The sequence below is a fragment of the Piliocolobus tephrosceles genome, chromosome 1, assembly GCF_002776525.5.
Source record: "Piliocolobus tephrosceles isolate RC106 chromosome 1, ASM277652v3, whole genome shotgun sequence".
NCBI lineage: Eukaryota > Metazoa > Chordata > Mammalia > Primates > Cercopithecidae > Piliocolobus > Piliocolobus tephrosceles.
In genome coordinates, this window is record NC_045434.1 from 30,291,027 (window position 1) to 30,297,026 (window position 6,000).

The 6,000-nt window shown below is 42.0% G+C and overlaps 1 protein-coding gene across 2 annotated transcripts in view; it reads right to left on the reverse strand.

Moving 5' to 3' along the window:
• Positions 1-5,161, reverse strand: part of ANKRD45 (ankyrin repeat domain 45) — a 51,730-nt gene extending 46,569 nt beyond the window's left edge. Inside the window, exon 1 of one of the 2 annotated variants that reach the window (XM_023207033.1) lies at positions 5,124-5,161. The gene's annotated coding sequence lies outside the window, so the exon portion shown is untranslated. Of the gene's footprint in view, positions 1-5,119 lie in introns of both variants that reach the window. The other variant, XM_023207032.1, reaches the window with a different exon arrangement.
• Between the last annotated feature and the right edge of the window lie 839 nt (positions 5,162-6,000).

The window sequence follows — 6,000 nt, forward strand, 5'->3', positions numbered from 1 at the left end:
TACAACCTACCAAATATGATGTTATATTATTTTCTAATTGTTTCAAGTATGTAAGCATCTATCCAATTAGGTTGTAAACTTGCTGGGGGCAGGAATGAAGCTCTACATTTCTTTGTGTTACTTTCACACTTACTACAATTCTTAACAAGTTATATATATTCAATAACTCTTAAAGTCAAGCTTGCAATTCCCAGTGCTTTTTTTCATAGCCAAGAGCAATGGGTTTTGGAGTCAGAGAGACTTGGGTTCACAATCCAATCCTGCAATTTATTAGCTGCATAATACTGGGCAATTTACCTACTCTCTTGTAGGAATAACACTAGAGTCTAGATTATGATTGTTCTAAGAATTAAAATAAATTAAATGATGTACATGCCAAGCACATGGGAAACATTTAGTAAATACAAGCTACCATTATCATTTTTAGGTCATCATCAAACCTCCAGCAAAATCATCCATGAAGCAAAAGAAAAGATGGTAATGCTACTATTTATTTTCTTTATTTTTTTAAAAAAGAAAACAACAATAACAACAACAACAAAAAACAAGTTCTTGCTATATTGCACAGACTGGTCTTGAATTCCTGGCTCAAGCTATCCTCCTGCCCTGGAACCCAAGTAGCTGGGCTCACAATCTTCCTGCCTCCACCTCCCAAGTAGCTAGGGCTACGGGCCCATGCCACCAGGCCCAGCTCTTTCTCTTTTTTGAATATTCCATAGTTTATTCCTATGCAGGGTATGAATAAATAATTTTCTACCCTACCACCACCAGACACTTGATTACCAACATATCATTCCACATCTAGAGATCAGTCTGATCCCAGGTTAATTCAGAGATATGCAGACAAACTAGATCAAATCTTGAACTACGATTTGGGCCAGAATACTTCACAGCTACTCTTGCTATACTCTTGAATGGAGCTTAATTTCTATATCAGCCCAGAACCAACATAATTAGGGCAGCGGTTCTCAAATTCTTTGATCTCAAGGCTCTTTACAGTCTTAAAAATTGAAAACCCCAGGGAATTTTTGTTTATGTGGATTACATCTAAATTAATATTTATATGAGAAATTAAAACTGAGGCCGGGTACAGTGGCTCACACCTGTAATCTCAGCAGTTTGGGGGACTGAGGTGAGTGGATCACTTGAGTTCAGAAGTTCGAGACCAGCTTGGGCAACATGCTGAAACCCCATCTCCACAAAAAATACAGAAAAAAAAATAGCTGAGCATGGGGGCAAATGCCTGTGGTCCCAGCTACTTGCGAGGTTGAGGTGAGAGAATCGTTTGAGCCCAGGAGGCAGAGGTTGCAGTGAGCCATGATCACGCCACTGCACTCCAGCCTGGATTACAGAGCAAGACCCTGTCTCCAAAAAACAACAAAAACAACAACAACAAAAACATAAAGTACATATTAATTCATCTTAAACACATTACCTGTTAACAAAAAAAAAAAATGTACGAAAAATAACTAGGCCTGAATACAACCAAAGATTAAGTAAGGGAGAATTCACTCTCTCTGCCTATTTTCAAGGAATAATGACAAGAAAAAAAGTATGTATATGTTTAGTACAAACAGAACCATCCATGTTTTTTCCAAATATTTTAGATCCAGGGCTGGTTTAATCCACAAATACAGAAGATTATATATATATATAGTATTGATTCTGTTTCTCTGAAGAACTCTAATACGAATAGCATTTTATTTTTATTTATTCTTTTTTTTTTTTTTTTTTTTTTTGAAACAGGATCTCACTTTCTCACCTAAGCTGAAGTGCAATGACACCATTACGTCTCACTACAGCCTGAACTCCAGGCCTCAAGCAATCCTCCCAACTCAGCCTTCCGAGTAGCTGCGACTATAGCTGCATGCCATCACACCAGGCTAATTTTTTAATTTTTCTGTAGAGACAGGGAGTCTGGCTATGTTGTCCATACTGGTCTCAATCTCAAGCGATCCTCCCACCTCAGCCTCCCAAAATGCTGAGATTACAAGTGTGAGCCACCGTGCCCAGCTGCAATTTACATTTTAGAAAACTCCTATTGGCAATGTGTTGGCCAACAACTTCCCAATACTTTCATGATGAGATCAGAGGTGATATTAATGAAAGTGGGCTTTTAAAAATATTACAGCATGAAACATGTTAACATTTGGAAAATTGATATAACTAAATGAAGCAACATTTTGCTAACGACTGCTTTTCTCCTTTACAAAATCAGCTTCACTCCCCCTGCCATTTTCCATTAAGTTACAATATCAAGCATGGGTAGAAGATCCAAAGTATAAGACAGATCAATAGATTTTAATGTAACACAGTATGAAAAGTTCATTGACATGGCTTCAGATTCCACAATGCAAGTAACTTTTAAGAAACTACCACTTGTGGCCGGCTGCAGTGGCTCACACCTGTAATCACAGCATTAGGGAGGCTGAGGTGGGCAGATCACAAGGTCAGGAGTTCAAGACCAGCCTGGCCAATATGGTGAAACCCCGTCTCTACAAAAAATACAAAACAAAAACAAAAACAAAAAAATTAGTCGGGCATGGTGGCAGGCACCTGTAGTCCCAGCTACTTAGGAGGCTGAGGCAGGAGAGTCCTTGAACCCGGGAGGCAGAGGTTGCAATAAGCCGAGATTGCCCCACTGCACTCCAGCCTGGGGCAACAGAGACTCCATCTTAAAAAAAAAAAAGAAACTACCACTTGTAGAGTTTTGGTGCAGTCACAAAAAATGTGCACAATTATCTGAAAAAGCTATTAAAATACTCTTCCCTTTTCCAACTATATATCTATGTAAGGAGGAATTTTCTTTACACATTTCAAAACAACTTATTGCAACAGATTGACTGCAGAAGCAGACTTAAGAATCTGTCTCCCAGGCCAGGCACGGTGGCTCACGCCTGTAATCCCAGCACTTTGGGAGGCCGAGGTGGGCAGATCACAAGGTCAGGAGATTGAGACCATCCTGGCCAACAGGGTGAAACCCCGTCTCTACTAAAAATACAAAAAATTAGCCGGGCGCGGTGCCAGGCGCCTGTAGTCCCAGCCCCTTGGGAGGCTGAGGCAGGAGAATAGCATGAACCCGGGAGGCAGAGCTTGCAGTGAGCCGATATCACGCCACTGCACTCCAGCCTGGGCGACAGAGCGAGACTCCGTCTCAAAAAAAAAAAAAAAAGAATCTATCTCCCATTAAGCCAGAAATTAAAGACATTTGCAGAAATGTAAAATAATACCACTTTCTCACTAATTCTTTTGTTCTGGAAAATAGTTATTTTTATGAGAAATACATAATTTATGTTAACATGTGAATTTGTTATTTTCTGAGGAATTAATAAACATTTTTTAAATCCTCAGTTTAATTTCTAATTCTTATATCTAATACTGTATTAAAAGATATAACTCACATAAAGGAAAGCTCTTTGGGATCATTTTTAAAGAGTAAAATGGAGTGCTGAGACAACAAAGTTTGAGGGCACTGCCTTTGGATATACATGAGACCTAGAAATAGGGGAATCTTGCAGGATGCTTGCTCTACTCAACTGCTATAGCAGGGCAAGGAGGCTTTGCAGGGAAGGAGGGCTGTGGTGCAAACCACTCCAGTTAAGGCTGAAGGGAAGTCACAGCAGGAACTCAGCACAACTGAGTGAGCCAGGGAGCTCTACTGAGTCCTGACCAAACCAGGAGATACATGTTCACAAGGTATATTAGCCAAAGGTTAACCAAGAACCACGAAAGCCCTAGGGAGCACCTGGTACACCAGGAACATCACCCCCCCACACACAGCCAAGGGAAGGCAAAGGGACCCTGACACGTCCCCATAACTGATTCCATGAGCCGTCCACATGCATCCACATAGCCATCCACATGCATCCACATCCACCTCAAGGAAAGAATCCAAGAAGATACCTGAGAACCTAAACATTTGTATATAAGAGAAATTAAGCACTACCCAAAGAATTCAATTCTAGATTGAGCTAAACTTTAAAACCAATTGGACAGTTAGATTCTTTCCTAATAATCAACATGTAAATGCTCATGAAAGGAACTAGATCAGTCATATACAAAAATAAATTACATTGTCTTTGCCCACAGAAGTAATAACATACATCAAAATTGTAACCCTGCTACATATAACTAAAGTTTCACAGAGAATATGAACATGGGAGGGAAGAGGGAAGGCTGGAACTATGAAGGCAGAATGGCATTGCTTTAGTCTTGATTCTGTTACTAATTATGTGACTTTTCTGAAATGAGGATAGCACCTGGTCTGCCTTACTAAATCAGTCTAGAAAAATCTATAAACCTTTCTTTTTAACTATAGAATGTGAATGCTTTTGAGGCACCCACAATAGAAAATCACATAGGTCATAGTCCCTACCCCAAAGGCTCTCACATTTTAGTAGGGAAGACACAAGTAAATCAGCAATGACAGAGTGAGATCAGGGATTCAATGGAGGTAGGCAAAGAGTGCTTTGAGAGTAAAAACGTGGACATCTACATTCAGTTCCGGGTGGTGGTCTCAGAAAGGTTTCCCAGAAAAGGTGAAACCTTGATATTGAAGAGTAGGAGTTTTAAAAGGAGGAAAAAAGGACAAGCCAGGTAACGAGAAGAACATAAACAAAGGGCAAGGAGGCAGGCGACGCAGCCTGAAGTTGTGATACAGGAGTAGAGCCTTACGTGCCTTTCAAGCCAACTGATTTTTTTCTTCAAAAAAAATGTAGTCCCTTAAGGATTTTAAGTCCCAGCTCAAGGAAAAGGACCCCCAAGGGCAGCCCTGGGTACACAGGATTAAACAAAGAGAGGGCCTGAGGAACAGGATACAGAAAGTGTCAGCGCCGCCAGGTGATCCAGGAGGTCCCGCGAGGGGGCAACGGATTCTTCCAGGCACCAGAGTTTGCTCTTGGGCCTGAATTTCCTGGGGACCTTCTGCAATTCCCTTGCGCCTGCCCGCCGGGTAGGTGACCGGTGCGCAAAGCTCTGGACAGAAGCAGTTTGAGGACGCTGAGACTGAAGCCCACTCCCCTCCAGCCCTGCCCGAGCAACCTGGAGGGAAAATATCCGTCTACCCCCTCACATCCTTCCCGGAGTGCCCACCCGGTTCACGGCGCCAGGACCCCTAGACTCACCACACCCGAGCCCCAGCCTCCTCGGTTACCATGGCAACGGCGCACCGCGCGAGGCAGCGCCTCCCCCTGCGCCGCGGTTCCGGCAGCGCGGGAAGGTTATGCTTGGTGGCAAAGGCGCAGGAAGCGAGAGGGGAAAAACAGTCAGGAATTAATCTAGATAATTTCAGTTTCTGGGTGGCGTGTCGGTTTTTTCTGTGTTTTGTAAATTTTCTGTAATACTGTATTTGTTTTACAGTTTAAAAATAAGTTGTGCATATTGGTTGTTGGCCTGTCTAATCTTTGGCTTTTAAACGAAAGAATTTTCTGGAAATATGAGATTGCATTCTAAAAACTACAAAAGATTGTACGAATAACCCCTTAATTTTCCAGTTATTGGATATCTTTCTCCCATGGTTTATGGTCATTGTCACCAGCAAGGAGCGTTTCAGGCGACCTCACAAGTGCCAGCTACCTTAGGAACAGAAGAAACTTGGAGACTATATCCCTCTTGATTCAGAAATTCAAGATGCAAAACGCAACTTTAAAAGGGGGGAAGCGAAGGAGGTGGAGGGACAAGGGGTTCGAAAGAAACAGCAGGGAAGGGTCAGGCATACCTAGTAATTATATCAATGTTCACCTGAATCACACAGTGAAAACAGGGAAGTTTTTGTGCTGAAGGCAAGTGTGAAGGAAAATATTCATTTCTTTAGTGCTTCTACCAGGAATCCATTAAGGAGTAGGTGAATGTTTTAGAGGGGCTCTGAACATTGGTGCTGACGTTCGAATAGCCTAGTTTGAAATGAATATTTGACCTAAGGCCCAAGCAAAATTTCACCATTGTTACAGTAAGTAGGTAGTCAAGCATGAGCAGAGCAGGCTCCCCTATCCCCCACCAGGA